General features: G+C 40.1%; 1 pseudogene across 1 annotated transcript; it reads right to left on the bottom strand.

Annotated features, from left to right (window-relative positions):
* Positions 1-9,752: 9,752 nt before the first annotated feature.
* On the bottom strand, positions 9,753-22,420 carry LOC307190422 (lysine-specific demethylase 4D-like; annotated as a pseudogene). Its single transcript has 2 exons — positions 22,381-22,420; positions 9,753-12,071 (listed from the first exon to the last, which is right to left on the bottom strand). The product of its transcript is annotated as a lysine-specific demethylase 4D-like (transcript).
* Between the last annotated feature and the right edge of the window lie 840 nt (positions 22,421-23,260).

The raw sequence follows: 23,260 nt of genomic DNA, 5'->3' as shown, positions 1-23,260 counted from the left end.
AGGGGTGGGATAATGAGAGTGGGAGGGAGGGAGACGCAAGAGGGAAGAGATATGGGAACATATGTATATGTATAAAAGTGATTCACTTTGTTATAAAGCAGAAACGAACACACCATTGTAAAGCAATTATACTCCAATAAAGAGGTTAAAAAAAATTTTTTTAATAATATAAAAATAACAGGAAAGAAAAAAAGAACAGATATGGTCCTTAACCTTCAAACAACCTGAGGTAAAGCAGATATAATAGGTCTTCTATTGCTGATAAACCTCCTGTAAATTGATGCAAGGGGCTGAAGAAATGACTTCCTCTGGATTTCACTCCTTAAATCCCCATGATTAAACATAAGTAAAGAGGGGAGAGATATGGGAACATATGTATATGTATAACTGATTCACTTTGTTATAGAGCAGAAACTAACACACCATTGTAAAGCAATGATACCCCCAATAAAGATGTTAAAAAAAAAAACAACATAAGTAAGGAATGAAAAAAATAAATAAAATAAGGTAAATTAAAAAAAAAAAGATCCACGATTTTCAGAGAATATGAAACAGAAAAATACAAAATGAATAAGCAAACAAAAAACACACTCAGGCAAGTCATATTCAAACTGAATAAAAACCAATAACAAAGAGAAATTCTTGAAGGGAGCCACCGAAATAGAAAAAAGAAAAATGAAGATTATATACAGAAGAATAAAGATAAAAATTATGGCAGAAACCTTATCAGAAACCATGCAAGCAAGAAGACAGGGAAGTGACATCTTTAGATTGCTGAAAGAAAACAACTGTCAACCCACAATTCTATATCCAGTGAAAATATACTTCAACAGTAAAATAAATATTAGAATTTTCCAAAAAAAGACAACTTGAGAGAATTCAGTGCCGTCAGGCCTAATCTGTAAGAAATACACAGCGAAGTTCTTCAGACAAAAGCATATGATGCTGGGAAGAAAACTGATCTACAAAATGAAGAACACTGGAAATTCAATAAAGACAATACATATGCTCTTATATTTTAATTTTTTTAAAGATAACTTACTGTTTAAAGCAATAGTTTAACAATGTATGTGTTTATGAAACTCATGACAACGATGACACAAGAAATGGAAAAGAGGAATTGGAAATATTATAAGGATTTTACATTACATGAAAAGTAATATAGTATTACTGAAGGTGGATGAAGTTTATTTAAAGAGGTATATTTTTAACTATATGTATTCATAGATGACATGACTGTGAGTGTAGAAAATTCCAAAGTATCTACTAAAAAAATCCTGGAAGTAATAAGTAAGTTTAACAAGGTCAGAGAATAAAAGGTCAATATATAAAAGTTGATTTCATTCCCATATACAAGTAATGAAAAACTTGTATTTTAATTTTTTTGAACCTCATATTTATAATAACTTGAAAAAGTGAATTAACAAAATGCAATAAGTTCTAGAGGTCTGATATACAACATTATAACTATACTTAACAATAAAGTATTATATAATTAAAAATGTGTTAAATGGGTAGATGTCATGTTAAGTGTTTTTATACTACAAAAAGAAGATAAATTAAAGAGGCAAAGGAAACTTTTGCAGGTAATGTATCGATATGTTCGTTGTCTTGACTGTGATGGCAGCTTTGTAAGTGTTTACATATATCAAAAGTTTGTCAAATTGTACATTTTAAGTATGTGGAGTTTATTCTTTGTCAATTATGTCTGAACACATAATTTTAAGTTTTAAGAAAGTGAATTAACTAGTTATCATTTTTAACAAAATATGTGCAGGATCAGCATGGCAACAGCTACAGAACATTGATGAAAGAAAAGAAAGATCTAGATAAACGGAGAAACATATCATGTTCATACATTGAACAATTTAATACTGATAAGGTGGTAATCTTCCTATATATGATCTATCAATTCAGTGTAATCTCTAACAAAACTCTAGAAAAATTTTGTAGGTATCCACAAGAGGTTTTTAAAATTTGTTATGGTATACCAAACAAAGAGAATAGCCAAAACAATCCTAAAAAATAAAATCAGAATACTCACGTTACTTGATTTTAAAACTTAGTGGAATTCCACAGTATTACAACAACACAGCATGGAGAAAAGGATAGACATACTGATCGTTAGAACTAAACAGAAAGTGAAGAGGAGACCTGCAGAAATATAGTCAGCTGATTTTTTACAAGTGTAATGGCACTTCAATGGAGAAAGAACAGCCTTAGATAAAACACCAAAAGTACAACCCATGAAAGAAATATAAATTTGACTTTATCAAAATTTAAAACTTTCACTCTCTGAAAGATATAATTATAAGAATGTAAACCAATCCACACTCTGAGAAAATATTTGCAAACAACTGATAAGGAACTCATATTCAGAATATAAAATGAACACTTAAAACTCAAAAATTAGAAAGCAAACAACCCAATTTTTTACATGGACAAAAGATATAAACTTCACTAAAGAACATATTTAGATGGCAAATGAGCATATGAAAATGTGCTCAAGCATTAGGCATTGGAATTAAAACCACAATGACATATTGCTATATGTCTGTTAGAATGGCTAAAATAAAATTTTTAAAAACTGACAACATCAAATGCTGGTAAGGATGCAGAGCAACAAGAACTCTCCTTTACTGCTGGTGGGAGTGAACAATGGTACAGTCACTCTGGGAGACAATTTGGCAGTTGATTTTTGTTTGTTTGTTTTGTTTTTATGAAACTAAACGAAGAATCATCACACAGCTCAGCAATTTCACTCCGAGATATTTATCCAAATGAACTGAAAAGCCTGACAAGACAGAAGACAAGACTTCTCTGGATCCACAAAGATCACAGAAATGTCTCACTCTTCCTATTAAACCTGGAACTACTATGAAGGGAGACACTGCAGAGGTTTCTCCCCTACGAGTCGATAGGGAACCCCCTCAAAATTTGCCCCACCTCCTCTCCTGGCTTCCTTAAGTCTCAGCAAAGCCTAACCGTGAAGACATTTAGCCTGAGAATTAAGATACTATATCCTAAAGAAGCTGGGAGAATTATCCAGCATGTACTTGAAGAAATTGTGAGAGTCCCCTTAGGACTGGATTTTGAGGGTGCCTGATCAAGGGGGCTAGAACATAAAACAGGATAAGAGAGAGTTTATTGGTCTGGGAGCACCTTCTCAGGATATGGGATATAACACTCTGGAAGGATATTAGAAGATTAGAACATTTGTTGCTTGCAGGCTCCTACAAGCCTGGAAAAAGCAATGGCCCAGGCTTAGTAACAATGAAATGCATGAATTGCTCTGTAAGATGGGACAGGACGGGATTAAAAGGCAAAAGAGGCTTCCCTGGTGGCACAGTGGTTGAGAGTCCGCCTACCGATACAGGGGACACGGGTTCGTGTCCCGGTTCAGGACGATCCCACATGCCGCGAAGCGGCTGGGCCCGTGAGCCATGGCCGCTGAGCCTGCGCGTCCGGAGCCTGTGCTGCGCAACGGGAGAGGCCACAACAGTGAGAGGCCCGCGTACCACTAAAAAAAAAAAAGGCAAAAGGGCATTTGTATCTTGGAGTGGATATATTATGAGGTCAGAAGGTCAACCATAGCATTGTGTTTGTCAATAAAGAGAATACGCTATTCACCAAGGTTATCACAAATGTGCTGGTGAGAGGGATCTAGCATCAGAAAGAAGTTCAGTGGTAGCTATCCTCTCCAGGATTGGGATGATGATAAAAGTGCTTACAGAGCTTGGCTACTGATATCACTCAGATGATAGGGCATTTAACTGCCAGATGCCAGCAGACTGCATTTTTGTAATGGCCAGCAAGGATTGAGCAGGAACCAAGATGGCTTGGCCCACATGGAATTGCAGAGATGGTTAATAAAATGAATAGGATCCCCGGGGGCAGAACAGATACAAGAGAAGCCAAGAATACTGCTTTAAGATATAATCAAAAGAAATCAAGAAAGTGTGATCAGGAGGCAGAGGGTTGTTTTCTCCAATTAATGTAATGATCCTTTTTTCCAGTTCCCAGGACTGAGACAATTTTCAGACTTCGAACTCCTTGATTGATGAGGTGACCACATCCCTAGGCGTAAGTTCCCTGTGACACCGTGACACAGTATTATATACTGTAATGATTACCCAGTCCTAATCCAAAGGGACCTATGGCTAATAACTCAAGTGACTGTTCATTAGGAAAATGGGAAGATGCATACATTTAGATTTCACACAGGGTATGAGATTTCATTGATACCTGGAGACCTGAAGCATAACCCTCACCTCATGTTAGACTGGGAACTAATGAGAATCAGGTAAGAAATGCAGCTCTGGAAAATCCCAGAGCATAGTGAGTCTGTTGGGTCTGTAGACCCACCTAGTGGTCATTCTCTTGGTAACTGAACATGGACTGGAAACACAGAAGACCTCACTCACGAGTCTGGCAGTTGACGCTCTCTGAGTTACCTCAGCTGGGGCTGTTGCCCAGAATATCTTCATATAACCTCTTCATGTAGTTGCTTGGGGGCTTCCTCACAGCATAGTAGTTTGCTTCCTAGAGCGAGGATCCCATTACTGTCAGATGGAAGTTATTCTACCTTTTGTGCAACACAGAGTGTCTTATCTGTTATTGCCACAACCCTACCCGTGTTCAAAGGGACGGAACACTTTCGACGGGGAGCAGTATTGAAGTTACATTGTAGGAAGAGAATGAGGGATGGGATATATTGTTGAGTCTATTTGGGGGTAAGGAGGGGAGGAATAAAACCCGCTATATCTGCTCTTCCTAAGAAGCTGATCTCAGGGATCTGCATCCAGAGAGTGAGGGCCCTGGATATAGTGGATTCAATGAGATAGCTCCACACTTCAAGCTCCACATTTCTATTAAATGCATCTCTAGTTCTCTGGAAAATTGGCACAGTAAATATTTCTTCTGTTGTGGGGCCCTTCAAGGACAACTGGACAATTACTCTGAATACAACATAGTAAAAGAGTGTTGACACAGATATGCACAATACTGAGTGGGAGAGATGTTCATCTCCTCATAGAGCACCAGGAAAAGACTTGGTGATTCTAGGACTGAGTGGTGAAGAAGGTCAGTACCTCTCCTCTGCAGGAAACTCCTTCTGATGTCTCCATATTTCACTGAAAGTCTTATTAATATGGGCCTTGTGGACTTCTGTCCATGGGAGTATTTCTGAGTAGAGGGTGACATATCCTGCCTTTAATAGACAGATGTTAAAAACCCATAGCTGAGTCATCCACTGGACCTTACCAGTAAGTGTGGCCCGAAGAGACTGAAACTTGCCCCCACTCTCAGACAGAAATTGTTCTATTCTCACAGTCCCCGTGCCTCCCATACTCTGAAGGGACAGTCAGCCTAGTTCTTGTGGCCTCCCACTCTTCTGGATTGTGGAAGTTTCTGATGCTGGCTCTGAGACATGGCATCTCTTTGCAAAAATCTAGTGTCTATATTACCATTCTGCTGTAAAGGAACAGGCCCTGTCCTTGCCACAGGCTTTTGACTGTCTTCTTATATGCACCTCTCCTCTGGCCCTACTGAACCATGATGTCTGACAAAATCACTCTGACATCTTTCTCCTTCTCCTTCAGTCCTCTGTCTGGCCCGGATCTCAGTACAAAAGTCTGGAATATCTCTACCCACACTCCAGGGCTCTGCCCTTGCTCTTCACTTTCATAACAAAAGATGTGTTGATCATCTAAATATCCCAGAGTGAGAAATGGCTGCTGCTTGTTCTTACCTGAGACCCAGCAATAAAGATGTAGGATCAAAGGGAGGAAGTGGCAAAAGAAGTTTTCCAGAATGTTCAGTCACGTTCCTGTGATGTGGCCTCATTTCCAGAAGCTGGGGTGAAGGTTCTCCTGTCCTGACTGATTCCACAAACATGTGAGGAGGTCATGCCTAACAGGACAAGGGGTATTTGGGATTATGTAATAGGAAGAGAGGAAGAGGAAAGTAAAGTCCAGGTAAAGGATCAGAGATGAGATTAGAACAATAGAGACATCAGGAGTAGAGAGGAACTTAGAGAAAGCAGTGCAAAAGAAGAGATGCATTTGTAGAGAAATTAGCATAAAAGGGTTACTGTGACCCTGCGGGCAGATATAGAGAAAAAGAGGTTCAAACAGTGCCTGGACCAAAGTAAACTGTCCTTACTTTAATAGATGTGCCAACAAATCCAAAAGAGAGATAATCCTTGGGGAATTTCAGCAGGGTTGTAGACAATATGAGATACGGATATGGGAGGCAACAGGCAAAACTTCCTGCACATTTCAAAATTATTCTCGGTGGTAGAAAATCCCATTTCAAGGAGCTGGCATGAAGCTTCTGCTGTTTCTGAACACCCAAAGTGAAAAAGACAGTGGAGAGCACTGTGGCCTGTGGTTAAGAGCACAGGCCCTGAAGCTAAACTGCTGAGTTTGATTCTCAGACCCATTGTTCACTAGCCCTGGTCAACTTGAGATGAGATGCGGCCATGCTCCCATTTGCAAAACAAACTAGGTACCTATCTCAAAGGGGGGGTAATTGGATCAGTGCCTTGCAGAAGTTTTAATTACTACTATTATTGAGTACACGAACAAAATGACAACAAGAGAGAGAGGGAGCTCACTCACGAGAAAAGCAAAAATACAGGAATTGAAGCAAAGGTAATAAAAATCGAGCAAGAGAGAGAGAGAGAAAACCCAAATGTGAGACAGTAGTTGATGAAACAGGGAAAACATTTAAAAGATTTTCAAAACTTTGAAATTTGTTGTAGAAGAATGATGTAGGAAAACAGACATATCTGTATATAACCCAGAGTGGAGATTTCATCTGTTTTTCACACTCAGCATTCTAAGTCCCACCCCCACTCTCCATATCATGACCCACGATAGTAACAGATCTCAAGTATCTCTACTTGGAGCTCTTCAACCTGGCTTAAAAGACACAGTAGGAAATGGCCAAAGGTCTCAGCTAAGGAACTCACAATCAAGGAGGTGGGCTTTAGTTAGTTGGACCTTCTTTCATTTAGTTCTCAATTTGTAGGGTAGCAGTAAAACGCTTTTTCATGCTCCCACACCTCCTAAAATGAATCCCTAGACTGCTCCACCACGCTCTTGAACCTTGGTGTGGCTTTTAATAAGAGTTTCTCAGAGCCAGAGGGTCTCAGCTGCCCTTAGAGGTAGATGACATCAGGATCCCTTTAGGCTCCTAGTGGAGCCACAAAGAGATGGGAGACATACTGAAGCTGTGTGAGGACTCTAGGCATAGTAAAGCACGAAGAAGTGAGTTCATGAGTCCTGGGATCCTCTTTTCCCCCGGAGACCCAATCAGCCCACAACCAGGACTCAAGTTTCCTTTTGCTTGATCATGCCATAGCCTGCCAATTGTCTCTGAATACAGCTCCCTTAGATTAGGGAGTTCTGCATCACAGCCCCCGTTCTAGCACTGAGAACAAGCACCCTACTATTACACAGAGCAGAGCTTCTCATAGCTTCTCCCCATTCCTCATTCTTTTGGAGATTTGGCCACTGCAGCATGAGTACAATATTCCTAGGTGGGAATGCCCACAAGCCCCATCCTGGGTTTACATGAAAACAGACATTTAAGAAGCCTCCTGGTGTCAAAGGTTCTAAGTGGGGCTCTTCTCCCCTCTGTTCCTTGAAATAAGTAAGAAACTCACAGAAACAGGGAAGGAATAACCACAAGAACAAATTGGATGAATTTCCTCCTTTATACAAACCAATCCAGTGAACGATAACAGTAAAAAAAAAATCTGTACTATTCCTTTCAAAGCCATTATATGAAATCTTTCATCAATAATCACCCCTGCTTAGCCTATCACTTACCTGAAACCAGCTTCTCACAATTAAAAAAAAAAAAAAGAAAAAGCAGATAAAAGAGAAAAAAAATTTCTGAATTTCATTTATCCTTGAAAAACATGGCCTCTTTTTCTTGCTATTTTTCTCCAGAGACAAGATCCCCTCAAAGATTAAAGTCTTTCAGAAGGGTGGGAATATCTGACTTTCTTCTCTCCCCTTCTCATTTGCATGTGTGCCTGTAAGCTCACACACACTCAGAGGTTTTCAAAAATATACAGAAATTGCTGTGATATGTGAAATACATTTGAAAACATCATCTCATCCCTAGAAGATTTGCTTCTGAATTTTTCCCAAGAAGGATATCAACACTGAAACTGATTTCACACCATGTGGATCTTTTCTTTCTCTTCCCCTCAATCCTTCTTTCAATATATATAAAAGCAATCTTACCAGTCAATCCCAGTAAATTTTGTTGGCTAATTTTCTTAATAAAATTTTCTCCAATGGAACACAAAATTTAAAAAAAAGTATACAAAAATATTAACAAAATCATTAATAAAGGCTACTTATGTGTTCTGGGTTAAAATAGTTTATTTTTGTTATTTTGTACTTTACAGATTTTTTTGCAAGTAGCAAAAATATGAGTGCAAGATTGTATTAGAAGAGGAGATGTAGTTGGTTAACCCTATGGTACCCACAGACATTTGTATGAACTATAATGAAGCCTCTTTCATTAATAGGAGCAAACTCAGAACCTGCCAAAGAGGGGAGGGGAGTCTCCAGGTGCAGAGGCCAGTTCTCACTCCAATTCCACTTCTTTGAAGGTTTTCTGGATAACCCCCATTACCATCAAGGTGACCACAGGTGGGTTTGTTCCACATAATATGGTCCTGGTCTAATTTTTATTCAAGCAAGGGGCAGAGATGAGGTTGGAACTTTGATTAAAGGCTTAATTCAAACTACAGGGAAAGACAAACTAACAGTAACCAGAAGCAAGGTAATTTTGTTTTATACAACTCACTTTTCTCACCTTCTAGTTGATGCTTCGTCTCAAGGAACCCCTGTTGCCTGATTTTGTCTGTCCCCAACACCAGGAACTGATTCTCTGTATCCCTGCCCACTGTCCACATTCAGGAAGGGGAGGAGACGAGAGAGGGCAAAAGAAGCTGCCCTTCCCAGCTGTGCTTTGTTTCCTTTATAAGAAGGGATCCTAGTCAGATTTGATGTTAATTATCAAGACTGACTTAGCCTAGTAGGTGCATCAGAATCACCTGCAGGGCTTGTCAAACCACAGCTTGCTAGGCTTCAACCACAAAGATTCTTTTTTTTTTTTTTTTTTTTCGGTACGCGGGCCTCTCACTCTTGTGGTCTCTCCCGTTGCGGAGCACAGGCTCCGGACGCGCAGGCTGAGGGAAGCCCAACCACAAAGACTCTTGATTCAGTAGATCTGAGGTGGAGCCACAGAGTTTGCACATCTAACAAATTATGAGATGCTACTGTTGGTGCTGGACCACAGTTTTAGAATCTCTGACTGAACCCATATCCATTAAAGATGATTCTTTTAGAGACTTCCCTGTTGGCGCAGTGGTTAAGAATCCACCTGCCAATGCAGGGGACACGGGTTCAAGCCCTGGCCCGGGAAGATCCCACATACCGCGAAGCAACTAAGCCCATGCACCACACCTACTGAATCTGCGCTCTAGAGCCCACGAGCCACAACTACTAAGCCCACGTGCCAAACTACCGAAGCCTGTGTGCCTAGAGCTCATGCTCTGCAACAAGAGAAGCCACTGCAATAAGCCCACGCACCACGATGAAGAGTAGCCCCCCCGCTCGCCACAACTATAGAATGCCCACGCGCAGAAACAAAGACCCAATGCAACCAAAAATAAATACATTTATTTTTTTTAAAAAAAGAGCTTCTGTGGTTTCTGGGGTGGAGGGTCAGATAAAGTCACATTTAGCAAATTCTTCAGTAGTCATGGGCTCACAGATTGAATACCATGCATTGGTGAGGAATTCCTCGCAGGACTCAAGAGATGCAGGTGCCTCTAGCTTTAGCCCCAGGGGATCACAGTCAAGGGTGTGCGGGAGACTGGTCTCTGCAGCTGGGACAAGACTCCTAGAGGCATAAGATTGGTCCAAACTTAAACCCTCACAGAAGTTCACGGGGGCCCTGCAGTTCCCAGCATCGTCCCTGGGAAACACTCTCAAAGTCCCAGGGACGTAGGGAGGAATCAAAGGGAGGCTGTCAAGGACACTGGATGTAATACCCTCCAGAGATGGCAGGCATGGGCCAGGGTGCATCGGATTTTCGGGATCCAATGGAGGACCCAAGGGTTGAAGATCAGGGGCACAACAGCACCCAGAAGGCTTAGAAGGATGCTGCAGCCATGGGCTCAGCAATGCAGGGTTGTCCATCAAGGGAACACCAGCAAACGGGAGCTGAGCTTCGAAGTCCAGAGATGGGTGCGTTGTGTCTAAGGAGAGGCGCCTCTTAGTCCGGGCCCGGACAGTCGGATCCTGAGTCCCCTCTTTCCAAGGACGACGACGAGGACCGTATCGTCCAGGTAGGTGGAGATCCGCAGCAGATGGACCTGCGGTCAGTGACGGAGTCAGACCGGGTTCCGCGGAGCTGTAGGCAGCCGCAGCCCCGAACTGGGCAGCAGAGCAAGAACCCCGGGCCGGCTAGGGGGGCGGGGACGCAGGATCCACAGGGGCTCGACAGCGGGTCCCATGGCAGGCGGCCACGGGCGGACGGCGGTGCGAGGCGCTGCGGGACGGACAGTGCCTCCGGCGGAGCGCGGGTCCCCCAGGCGCGCGGACCTCCCTCCAGGCGTTCAGGAACTGGCTGCTGGGCACCGTGGGCTGCGTGTGGTCCACCACGGTCCGGTCCTGCCCGCGTTTCCACAGCTCGTAGCCCTCCGGTTGCAGGATGCGCACGAAGGCGTCCATGGAGAAGGCGACCCGGGCCTCCCCGCAGCTGCACTGCGATGCCACTTTGCCATAATCGATCCAACGCGGGGAGGCGAAATTGATGGCTTCCGCGCAGTTGAAACCGTGGTTGAAGCCGGAGTGGTAGCCATAGGCAAACGTCACCATGAACTCTCCAGCCTCCTGAGTGACCCGACCGAAGGGGATGCCGTTGTCCTTGAGGACCGTGGGCGAGATGAGAGCCACCTTGTGTCGCAGGAAGGCCTCACAGCACCGCGAGCTGCCCGGGAAAAGCTCCCTGGCCAGGCGTTCCAGACGCCGGCCGTGCTCCGGGGGCACCACGTACCAAGTCTTGGGCTCCCCGAAGTGCAGGTAGTTGATGCTGTAAAGGTCCATGTCCTCCGTGTGCCAGGCGAAGGCGGTCTTCCACATCCCGAAGTAAAGGTAGGGGGTGTTGACGCCTTCGATGACCACTCCGCACTCCTGTTCCAGCAGGTCCTGAATGGTTCCCAGGTGTCCAAGTTTCCACTGCTTCGTGTTTTCATCGAATAAGGAGCCACTGACGTCCGCACCATATACTCGTGAACCATAGGGGCGCGTTTTCCAATATTTTCGCTCCAGATCCTCAAAATCAGAGTAGAATGGAGTCTTGTGTTTTTCACTGTTTGTTAAGCGGCGATACTCGCTCACGGTCATGGCTTTCTTCTTTTTGTGGTGCTGAGTAAACACACCTGCCTGCCCAGAAATCACCTGCTGGAGGGGAGCGGCTATTAAGATGTCATCGATGTCATCATAGGTCTCTCTGGCTTTCCAGTCCTGGGGTGGAATGATCTTAGCCAGGCCTGCTCGGTGTGCACCTTGGGATTCCACATAAGCAATGTATTTATTGAAATCATTAAACTCTTCTTTGGTTGGACGAAATACCATTATGCTACAACTTGGGTTCTGGGCCCAGTTGGACTTAGACTTCATAGCAGACTTCATAGCTTTCATTAATAAGCAAGAAACTCTCAAGATTTTACTTATGTTCTGGATAGGTGAGGATGCTGGAAAACACTACTTTTTCAAAAATGGGTTGGAGTATATCAGCAGGAACCCCCAGTAGACTTTGATGCAATGAGTTGATAATATTTCTTAGGCTTGCTGATTCTGCAGGGGACTCCACGCCCGGCAGAAGCCTTGCTCTGGACTGATGCTGGCTGAGCCTGCAAGTCTGTGATGTCCTTGGTTGACACTTGGCTCTGGTCTCTTGAGCTCTAGTGAATCACCACCCAGCCCTGGGTGGGTATCTCAAATGTAGTGTCTTCAGGGCAGTATTGGAAACAAAAGCTAAGAAAAAATACAATAGAGACAGGTTGCAAACTAATGTTTGGAAAGAGTTACTAGGGAACTACAAATAAAACACCACCGTGGAATATAATTGCATATTCAAAGAAAGGCTAAAATTTCATAAGATTGACAGTACAAGAAATGGTGTTGTTGTGAACAGTGGAAATTCCTGTACTCTAGTAAGGAGAATGGAAATCATTACATTCACTTCAAAAAACTATTTGGACAGTATCCACTAAAATTGAACTTACCCATGTGCTATGATTCATGCCTAGGATATGTATATGTCTGTGCAATGAAAGTCAAGTCCAAGAATGTTCAGAACAACATTATTTCAGTAGCCAAACACTGGAAACAACTCAAATGCCAGTCAACATTAGAATGGTTAAGTACATTGTAGTATATTCATACAATGGAATACAATACAGCAATGAAGATAAACAAGAACTACATGAAAATATAAGAATAATTCTATAAACAGAATACTGAGCAAAATTATCCAGACTCAAAAGAATACCTATTCTTTGCTTCCATTTATATAAAGAGAAAAAGGAGGCAACGTAATCTATGTTAGAAGTCAGAGCAGTGGTTACCTTTGTGAAAGAGAGAGGTTGTGAGTGGGGGTGTGAGGAAGTCTCTAGAAAAATGTGCATATTCTATCCTGAAGCCAGGTGCTGGTTACACAGCCATCAGAATGGCTCACTGTCAAAAATCATCAAGTTATGATGATTTTTACAAATTTCTGTGAAATAATTTTTTTAATTATTTAAATAAATTTAAAAATATAGTTTAGGGTTAAAAGCATTAAAGGAGACAGATATCTTTCATCGTACCAAAAGGAAAAGGAAGGGTGATTGAAAAATAAAGAAGAGAAAGAAGGGATAGGAGTAAAAAATAACAAAGAATAAAGACAAAGTTAATGAAAGAAAACACATACAACACCAAACACTGATGACCAAAAGTATTCTTGGAAGAAATTAATGATAGCAATAAAACATGGGCATAACTGAGCCTAAGAAAGAAGGGGAAAATAATCCACTAGGAATGAAATAGTGCACGAAAGAACTTTTAAAATCTCAAAAGAGAATCTTAGGAGAAACGTGACAGCAAGATTTTCAAAAGATAAGAGAAAAGAATAATTTTCTGGAGAGGAAACATATCCAAAATGGATCCAAGAAACACCACAAAGCTTGAATAATACCCCAGTATAAGAAGCTGGTTCAAAGTACGACCCCTGAAAGTCCAGGGGACACATCATTTTATATGTGAATCTAGAAAAGTTGCAAGAAACAGTTAACTCTTACTGTGCAAATTGTCTCAGAGTATAGCAAAAGTTGGAAAGCTACTCAGATGAGGCTATTCTGATCTCTGATAGCAAAACGAAAAAAGGACAATAAAAAAATAAAGCTACAGGCCATCATTGTTTATAAGCATAGATGAAAACATAAACTGGAATGTTATCCAATGAAATACAGCAATATAATAAAAGAATAATACATCATGACCAAATAGAAAGGAAGGATGATTCAACATTGGAAAATTTAATGATATAATTCAGAATATTAACAAAGTAAATGAAAAATACCATCCTCTTATAGGTACCAACAAAGCATTTGATGAAATGCCAAATCCATTCATGATTTTACAATTCTTACTTGCAAAGCATCAAGAGGAACTTGTTTTGTAAGATAAAGAATTTCAAGGTAAAACATAGCAAGGATCATTCCTAACAGTGAAACAAATGTAACATTCTCATTAAAGTTAGGAAAAAGAGATGCATCAACATGAAAAGCTGCTCAACATCACTAATTATTAGAAAAATGCAAATCAAAACTACAATGAGGTATCACCTCACACCAGTTAGAATGGGCATCATCAAAAAATCTACAAACAACGAATGCTAGAGAGGGTGTGGAGAAAAGGGAACCCTCTTGCGCTGTTAGTGGGAATGTAAGTTGATAGAGCCACTATGGAGAACAGTATGGAGGTTCCTTAAAAACTAAAAATAGAATTACTATATGATCCAGCAATCTCATGAGTGAGCATATACCCAGAGAAAACCATAATTCTAAAAGACCCATGCACCCCAATGTTCACTGCAACACTATTTACAATAGCCAGGTAATGGAAGCAACCTAAATGCCATTGACAGATGAATGGATAAAGAAATCGTGGTACATATAAACAATGGAATATTAGTAAGCCATAAAAAAGAACGAAATTGCATCATTTGTTGAGACGTGGGTGGATCTAGAGACTGTCATACAAAGTGAAGTTATTTGAAAGAGAAAAACAAATATCATAAATTAACACATGTATGAGGAACCTAGAAAATTGGTACACATGAACTGCTTTGCAGGGCAGAAGTTCAGACACAGATGTAGAGAACAAATGTATGGACACCAAGTGGGGAAAACTGCGGTGGGATGGGGATGGTGGTGTGCTGAATTGGGCGATTGGGATTGACATGTATACACTGATGTGTATAAAATTGATGACTAATAACCTGCAGTATATATTAAAAAAAAACAGCTAATACTGAACTTTCTTTAGGTTATTTGTATGGAAATATGTTCAAATAAATGTTTCAGACATTACACGAAACTTCTATATATCTTATATGTTCTGGTATAATTTTATAAGTCATAATACTAGTTATTACTTTAAAACGTATATCTCAGAAATAACTAAATTTCCTTGTCAATTGCATTATTATGAACTTTCATCAAATCTTTAACCATGGTCACTTTTAAGTCTTTTGTCATTTACAGAGAGTACTGCGGTACTCTGATGCTTTTGCAAAAATATCCTATGAAAGGGTTTCATCTTCAAGGAATTCATGGAAAACACTCTGACAAGTACAGGTTTTTGGTAACTGACTATACTGTGTAACTGAACGAATAAGCATTTTCAGAACTCTAATGGCAAACTGATGAATTCATAAAAGTGCCTTACAAAACATCAAAAAGAATAAAAAATTAGTTACCTGGGAATGAGTGAACTGATGAGGATGATTATAATTTTTGTGACTTTCTGTTTGAATAAAAAAAAAATCCCACAAGAACTCAGAGGCAAAAAATATACAAGTCAATTTTCACTGCAAAGTAAAGGAGCTGTTACAGTGGAAGACTACTGGACTGAATGTCACTATTATGACATACTATGAGTGTGTTTCGTGTTTGGTAATTGCAATCATTGTTGCTTTTCTTGTGGTCATCCATTTACAATGCTTTGTGTCACTTTATTTCTCTCTTGTAAAAATACAGTGTGTGTGTGTGAAAAAAAACATATAGAAAACAATGTCAAAAATAAATTTCACTATGTATACTCCATGTTCAACTTGAACTCTATGGAGCATATATAATAGTTATAATTTTAGGACAGAAAATATATGTGTACCAATAAAGAAAAAAAAACAAAGCAAACTGCAAACTATCTCATTAACCCAGTTTCAAGTGCTCCCTTAATACTGTTTCCTAATCCTCTTAAGCCCCCCTCATTTCCAGTGTTCAAACATTCTCTTTCACTTTCTCCTGTCTTCAAACTTCAGGCACACCTATTCCACCCCCCTTCAAAACCTTCGAATGTCCTAAAAGTCCCTAAGTGAGCTGGCCCACCATCACCTCTTGACCTCACCCCTTTCTACGCTGCTCCTTGCTCTCTCCTTCCAAACACATTCCTGGCTGTGTCTCAGAAAAGCCCTGTATAGTCTTGTCTGATGGTCTTAGCACCATGGCAACTCTCAAGCCTCAGCCCAAACCTCACCTTTTCAGTGAAGTCTTCTCTGATCCCCTTGCTTTGGATAAAAATAGAGCCAATTTTCCTTCCAAGAAAACAGGTACTCTCTCAAGAAAACAGTTTCAAGTGAAACTTGAACTGATGGTCAGTACCCTTGTATCTCTCCCAGATTCTACTCAAATCAGCCCCACCCTAACTGCATCATTCCTGATGCCATAACAATTGAATGGAATCAGCTTTTCCAAATGTCTAGTAAAAGGCCTCATTTTTAAAGTTATCAGCCCACAAAACACAGGTATTTTGCCTGAAATTTTTCCTTTAAGATTTCTTACAAGAAAATATATGGCCTCTAAAGGTTATACAAATGTCAGGGTCCTTTTAGGTACAGAGGGTTTTCCCTGGGAAAGCTGCCAGAATGGGCGGAGCTAGCACAGTGGTCAGGGCATTAAACACCACTAGTATCTGGTCAGCACAAGAACCAGGGAGAGAAGAAAACCACGCTAAAGAAATCGGTGAGGAAGAGCTCAACTGCCTTTAGACAACAAAGGCATTGAACCTTCCTCACCCTGTAGTCTCCCCAATAAGACGAAGAAAGATCAGCTGGCCTGCCATTGTTCCAAGTAATAGAAACTCCCCACATCTCCTATGGTCTGCAAGAGGTGCCAGAGGTCCCTATATGTTATCTGGGGTCCATTCAACACAAGAGGAAGCTGAGGCCCAATCCTCTACCACCTCTCTCCCCAGAGAGGTCACCACTATTTGGCTTAAACATAACACCTTTATCCTTTGGGTCTGGGATCAGGGACAAAATAATAGCAAGGAAGGGTTTGCTCTCTGTGACCCCTGCTGGTAGCTTTTGTAAGAGTGCATCAAATGCAAGAGGGAAGAGATATGGGAACATATGCATATGTATAACTGACTCACTTTGTTATAAAGCAGAAAGTAGCACACCATTGTAAAGCAATTATATTCCAATAATGATTAAAAAAAAAAAGAGTGCATAAAACGAATGTTTCCTGCAGACCAGAATACTGATGGCAGGGGCCCTTTAAGTGAGCAGTAGTAGTTCTTTGTATCTTTGCCCTGGAGCCTCATGCACCATGGAATATGCAGAAGGTAGGTAATGGAGGATCAAAAGAATTCGCTCTTCTCCTTTTCTAACTTTAATGTCAACGATAGAAGAAACAATCTCAAGGTCTCTACAGAATGTATTGGTAATAAATGGTGGGGAGGGGAAGTGGCTGACAATCTAGCTCATCCCTGAGGGAGTGTGACAAATGCAGTTAACTTAGCCTCTAAAGATTGGGTGGAAGTCAAATAATCTCTCTCTTCCTATTCCAGAAACATCTGAGGAGCACTCAAGGGTCTTGGGGATAGATTGTTGAAGGAGAAGCATTGTTCCAAAATGACCCTATATTTTCATCCTAGGATGCCTGAACAGTAGGCTAGCCTAGAATCCTTCCATGACTGGAGGGCTATAGCATCCAAAAGGGCCCAAGGTTCCCAGGTGCCTCCTAACGTACAGGGCTGCTGGCTTTCCCAGACAGCTCCTGTAAATGGCTGGCATGATATCTAGGCAGCTTAATTCCCCAAGCAGTCTCAAGGTCCCTTTCCTAATAAAGTGGCTGTCATCAAAGCCCTATATGAAGGAAGAGCAATGGGGAAGGGGCCTCCACGACAACAAAGCCCTCCTCCACATGGGATGCCCCTCCATGTAGATGCTGAAGAAATGCAGAGCCTATGTGTGCCTTGGTCTGGATGTGTTTCCTGAACTCGTATTGTATGACTTTGTGGAATTTTCCTCCATGCAGAAGGGGACTCAAAAGATGGGAAGAAAGCAAATAGTAAGGTTTCATCAGGGTTAGGGTTTTCCAGCCATGTGTATCTCAAGGAGAGAGGAACAAGTGTCTTGATGGATTGGATGGAGGGATAAGAGAGTGATTAAAATGATGGGCCAGTAAATTTATCCTGGGTAAAAAAGGAAATGAGAACATGAGGGCAATGATGGAGAATGAAACAGTGTTCGATTCATGGGCTGAATGTCTCCATTTGGTCAAATACTTCTATTAGAACACTCGGAAATGTAAGCTAGAAAGAGAATGGGATGCTGGAAACATAGGTGGTACTATCATTATTCCCATTTTATGGAGGAAGAAACTGAGGTGTAGAAAAATTTATATTTAAGTTAATAGCTTGTGTTCTCAATCCCTAGAGTTATTTTTGTACTTGACTTATCTTCCATATAAAACTACTTTGAGAGCATTCTCTAGGCCTTTTCCATCATCATATTTTCCAAGGGATCTTGGTACTTCATATAGTGCACACTCCAAAAATGTTTATTAAAAAAATAAGTAACGAAAATCATTTGGCACACACTGCAATCTCTCTCCTCTTGGTTACACCCCATCTTTCTTCCTACTCTCCTATCTCAGGAGAAGAGAAGATACTCCCCCTCTCCAGAGCTAATCTTGCCATTTAAACTCCTTAAATTGACACCTCCCATGCATTCCAAAACTGTGGTCAATTAAATGATCACTATCACCTCTGTAAAGAGTTAAATCATCAGTCATCAGTCTGTTACCTGACTTAAGCTGCATCCTTTCTCTTACCTTCCTTTCAATACCCAATATGTCAAAACATAAACAAAAATAATCTACGTTTACAAAAACATTTCCTCATGTCTCTCTGCCTATGATTCTGACCCCACTTCTCCACTGAAATTCATCTCTGTAAATCATCACATCGTCTCCCAAGTGCTGCTCCATGGTTTACACTTTATCTCTCTACATCAGTGATTCATGGCGCACGTCCTTCCTCCTAAAATGTCTCTGACCTCCAGGGCACTGATAGTCTTCTCCGGTTTTCTTTCTCCTTGGTTCCACTTCTTTTTCTACTACACAAATGCAGTCTTATTTCAAAGCTCAATTCTCATCTCTCTTTTAACTCTTTTTATTTTTCCCCTTAAATTTCCTTTTTATGTTCACGGCTTTCTTTAGTATCACACTCTATCTCTCTCTGAAGATATTATTTAGTGCCATAGCTTTCTCTAATAGCACTGACTTTCTCCTGCGCTTCTGATTTGCTTTTCCTTCATGACTGGCCACTGAGCCCCTGCAAACCAACTTGTTTAGTACAAATTGATCATCTTTCTCCTGAAATTAACTTCCTCCTTTAGAAATCTTTTTTTCTAAGGATAGGAATACAGTATCCCAGTTACCGTTGGATATTACATCTCCCTCTCCCTAGTCATATAATCGGTGATGTCAGGGGATCCCGTGACAGTCTACTGTGAGGCCCCAGGGACATCTGTATACCCCAGGGAGGCTTCCTGTGCTCTCCTTCCTTATATAAGAAGCCAAGGATCCAGCTTGCCTTCCTCTCCTACTTATAGCTGTCACCACTCAAGCTAGACCCTGAGGATCTACAAGTAGCGGTCACCTGTATCATGTGATAATCTGCCCATCTCACCCTAATTTTTAATTTTAAAAATTCTTCTACAATGATTTTATTTAAAACTATATAAGTATATAATAAAAATTTTCATTCTATGTGAAAACGTCCTCTAAAGAAATGAAAAGTGAATAGTGAAACAATTTAGAAGGAAAATTAATGTCAAAAATTTAAATACCATGCTAAGGGCCTTTCCCGTAATAAACCATAAAATGCTGATTATGAATATCACACAGGCCCTCATTCCTTATTGAATTATTAATAGACAACGAAAACAACGCTAGAGTTGCATATTTGTTTTTGTTTTTGTTGGTTTTGCCACGTGGCATGGGGGATCTTAATTCCCTGACCAGGGATCAAACCTTTCCCCCTGCAGTGAAAGCAGAGAGTCCTAACCACTGGACAGACAGAGAAGTTCCCTGTATTTGTTTTATAAACTAAATTATTTTCTTTTTACATTTCTAAGGATCCTAGGAGGAATGACACTGGGCTACCATCTACATAAAATAATCTAGATACACATTAGTCTTCAGATATTGAGCATCGAAAGGAAACACTGTGATTTTGTAAGTGTAACTCTTTGTGCAAATCAAAACTTCTCAGAATTTGCCGATTACAATTCCGGTGATCCTTCAGTGATCCAGACAAATGTCTTCTCTATGGGTCTCAGATGGTTGCTTTTACTGTGAAACCGCCTCCATGTTTCTTTCAATTGGAGCCACAGGTACTAGTTGAGAATAAGTACCCTTTCGTTTCAGTTACTCTTCCATTTTACCCTTATTCATGGTATCCCCAGTAACACAGAAATTCTTCATCTAAGGAAACCTGACAATTCTGACAATTGAAGAAAAGTATTTTTATCAGAATGATTAGACTTTATGGATCTGGAAATTCGGAGTCTTTCAAAAATAATTCCTCCAAGCTTTCCTGGTGTGTGTGTGTGTGTGTGTGTGTCTGTGTGTGTGCGTGTGTGTGTCTGTGTGTGTGCGTGTATGTGCGTGCATGTGTGTGTGGGGGGGTGTTTTAAACTGCGGAAGGTAAGAAATGAAGTCAGTTTAATAAATCCTCTCACTGTGGCCAGTTTCCTTATTGTACAGATTGCTCAACAATTTCAGGACAGCAGGAAAGCCTTCTTGTCTTTTATGTTCCATGCATATTTCAAAGCTATTATTTCAAATGAGGATTGTTGACAGAATGCCTCAGACATTAGCCATTGTTTCTGCTGACAGCCAATATCTAAATGCTGTGTTTAATAAATTTCCTCTCAAGTTAGAAAGTCTACTTACCGTTTATTGAAAATAATTTTACCCATATTATTTGATGGCGAAATAAATTCTATTTGATGGAGATAAGTGACTCAACGTTCCCCCTATTATCGGACAGTTATTTTGTTTTTTACTTTTCCACAAGTATTACTAATCCCCTATAAATATCCTATACTTCAGTACCTAGAACAGTATATTTGGTAAAACATCAAATAATGAAATGCCTTGGATTAGATATCTAGAAATGGAATTTCTGCATTGCAAGATTTAAACATTAAAAATACTTATAATGTATCGCCAAACCTTTCCGGAAACATATCACTTTACATCCTCACCATTAACTTTACTCTGAAAAGCAATCTTTAATAATTTGCTAAGAAAATTATTGTGAAAAATTTTGGTGAAAAACTGTAGCTCAAGTTTTAATTTATACTTCTTAAATTACAACTAAGATTGACGTTTTCGTCTTCAGTGAATCTAGCCATTTATATTGGTTCATATCCTTTGCCCATTTTTCTCTAATATGGTTCTAGTGTTTTTTCTCATCTACTTACATGAACATTTTATACATTATGTGACTATTTTGCATATTTTACACAGTATATGAACATTTTACAAATTGCTCATGTGAATACTTTACATGTTAAACCCTTTGTTTAATCTGTTCATAGTTTTTTCCCAGTTTGCCATTTCTTCAATTTACATTTAATTTTAATTTTAAATGGTTTTGTCACATATTTCAGTTTAGTATATTAAAATGTTGAGTGGGTCTTTTCCTTTGTAATGCCTTGCATGTTCTTTATGTTTAGAAAGTTAGAAAGTTATTTGCCCATCCAGAGACAGATAAATATTATCTTACAGGGTTTTTCCTCTTTCTATGGTAGTTGTACTTTTAATTTGGATTTTAGTTATACCTTTAATTCTAACTGGGGTTTTTGGGTTTGTTTTATTAACTTTTTTTATTGTTTTGCGAGTATGGTATGAGGAATAAGGGAGATGTAAGTATGATTCCTAGTCCTAGTGTGTTGTGTTCCTCTCTATTAGTTTATAGGAGCTTTTCTTTGTCCCAGTGCTCTTAAATTTCTTCCGTCTCAAAATTCTTGTTCTTTAGTTTTATGAAAACTTTTTAGTTCCTTCTTTGACAACTTCCTCTAGTTTGTCCCTCTGCACATTTTCTCCTGTATTTGGATATCAGACCTCATGGACTGGACCTCCAATTCTTGTGTCTTTTCTTCTTCCAATTTTCTATCCCCTTATCACTATGCTTTATCTTCTGAAATTTTCTCTCATCCTTATCTTGTAAACCTACTTCTATTGTCTTTTTCATTTCTCCTATCAAACTTTTAATATTTAACAGCTCATTTCTGTCCCCATAGCTTTTTCAAGTGTATATAGCTTCCTTATCTGCCCCCCACCATTGTCCTATTTTTATTTCACAGGTGCACTTATTTCTTCTCTCAGAAAATACTAAAACCCGGACCCATATTGTGAAAACAGGCTTCATGTAACAATCCTTATGCTTAAAATTGACATTGCAATCTAGTATTTCTGCTGTGTTCTATTTTGTTACCCTTTAAAAAATATGCTGCTGCTACCTCACAAAGTTGTTTCTATGACCCACTAATGGCTCATGTCCTGCAGTTTGGAAAGAAATATTATATAAATCATGTTGAGGCTTTTGATCTTTCAATGTCGGAGACACAATCACATTTGTTTTCTGTGCAGAAATGGACAGACTGGAGTGGCCCAGAATAAATGAAGACAAACATTTAAAAAGATCCAGTTGAGAGATGGTACCTTTACTGCGGTGGTGGTAGAGACAGAAGCAGAGTGCCTACTAGGGTGCCTTCACTCACATCTTATTATTTAATCTTATTTCCTCAGTGTGCCACGTGGGGAACTGGACCAGAGTGTTCAGATGCTTGTCCAAGATGGCATAATCAGTGAGTCCTGAGCCAGATTTGAGCCAGGTCCGTCTGCTTCCTAAGCTTGGCCTTTCCTCTAAGTCACAGCAAATCCATGAGGTGAGCCTATAAAATAGGAGAGAAATTGTCAGAAGAGCACATTTTGGAGCTTAAGAACCAATTCCTTGGAGGCTTCTATACCTGAAAAGGTTGACTATGTTTGACCCTTGAAATGAAACCTAAATTTATTTCTTAATTATAAAAACAAAAAAAGACACATACAGTGTGATGTCACAGTAACAACCTGACTTGGAGTCCCCTTTGATCTGGAGTTGATGACCCTGGTCATGTGGTACCTGTCCCTCAGCCAGGTCATCCTTACCCTTGTACACCTCTGCCATGTCCTCCATGCGAGGCTGTGAGGATTAGGGTTTTCATGGGATTTTTTAATATTTATATTACTATCTAGGATTATACATGTTCCCCAATGTCGATTCATGTTGTCAACTCTAAACACAAACAACTAGAAATCAATCCCCCTCTTTCTCATGTTCTTTATACATGCTCTATTATGCTACTTGTCATGTAAGGGTATTAATCGTTCCTCTGTCTTCTCTACTAGATTATGTACTTTGGGGGACAGGGTGGGCCCTTCTTAGTCTCTGGGTCCCATTGGCTACCACACAGTCTGGAGTAATAGATGTCAAATTTGATAATTATGTTGTGTTTGAAAAAATGCAGAATATATAAATAAATTCTCAGTTTTTATGACTAAAGCACTTATATGACTTTAATTCACTGTTTTTCAAACTTTCTTGATCCCTGCTCCCCA

Source organism: Stenella coeruleoalba (assembly GCF_951394435.1).
Source record: "Stenella coeruleoalba genome assembly, chromosome: 8".
Lineage (NCBI taxonomy): Eukaryota > Metazoa > Chordata > Mammalia > Artiodactyla > Delphinidae > Stenella > Stenella coeruleoalba.
Note: the sequence above shows the minus strand (reverse complement) of the source record. Positions and strands in the feature narration are given on the sequence as shown.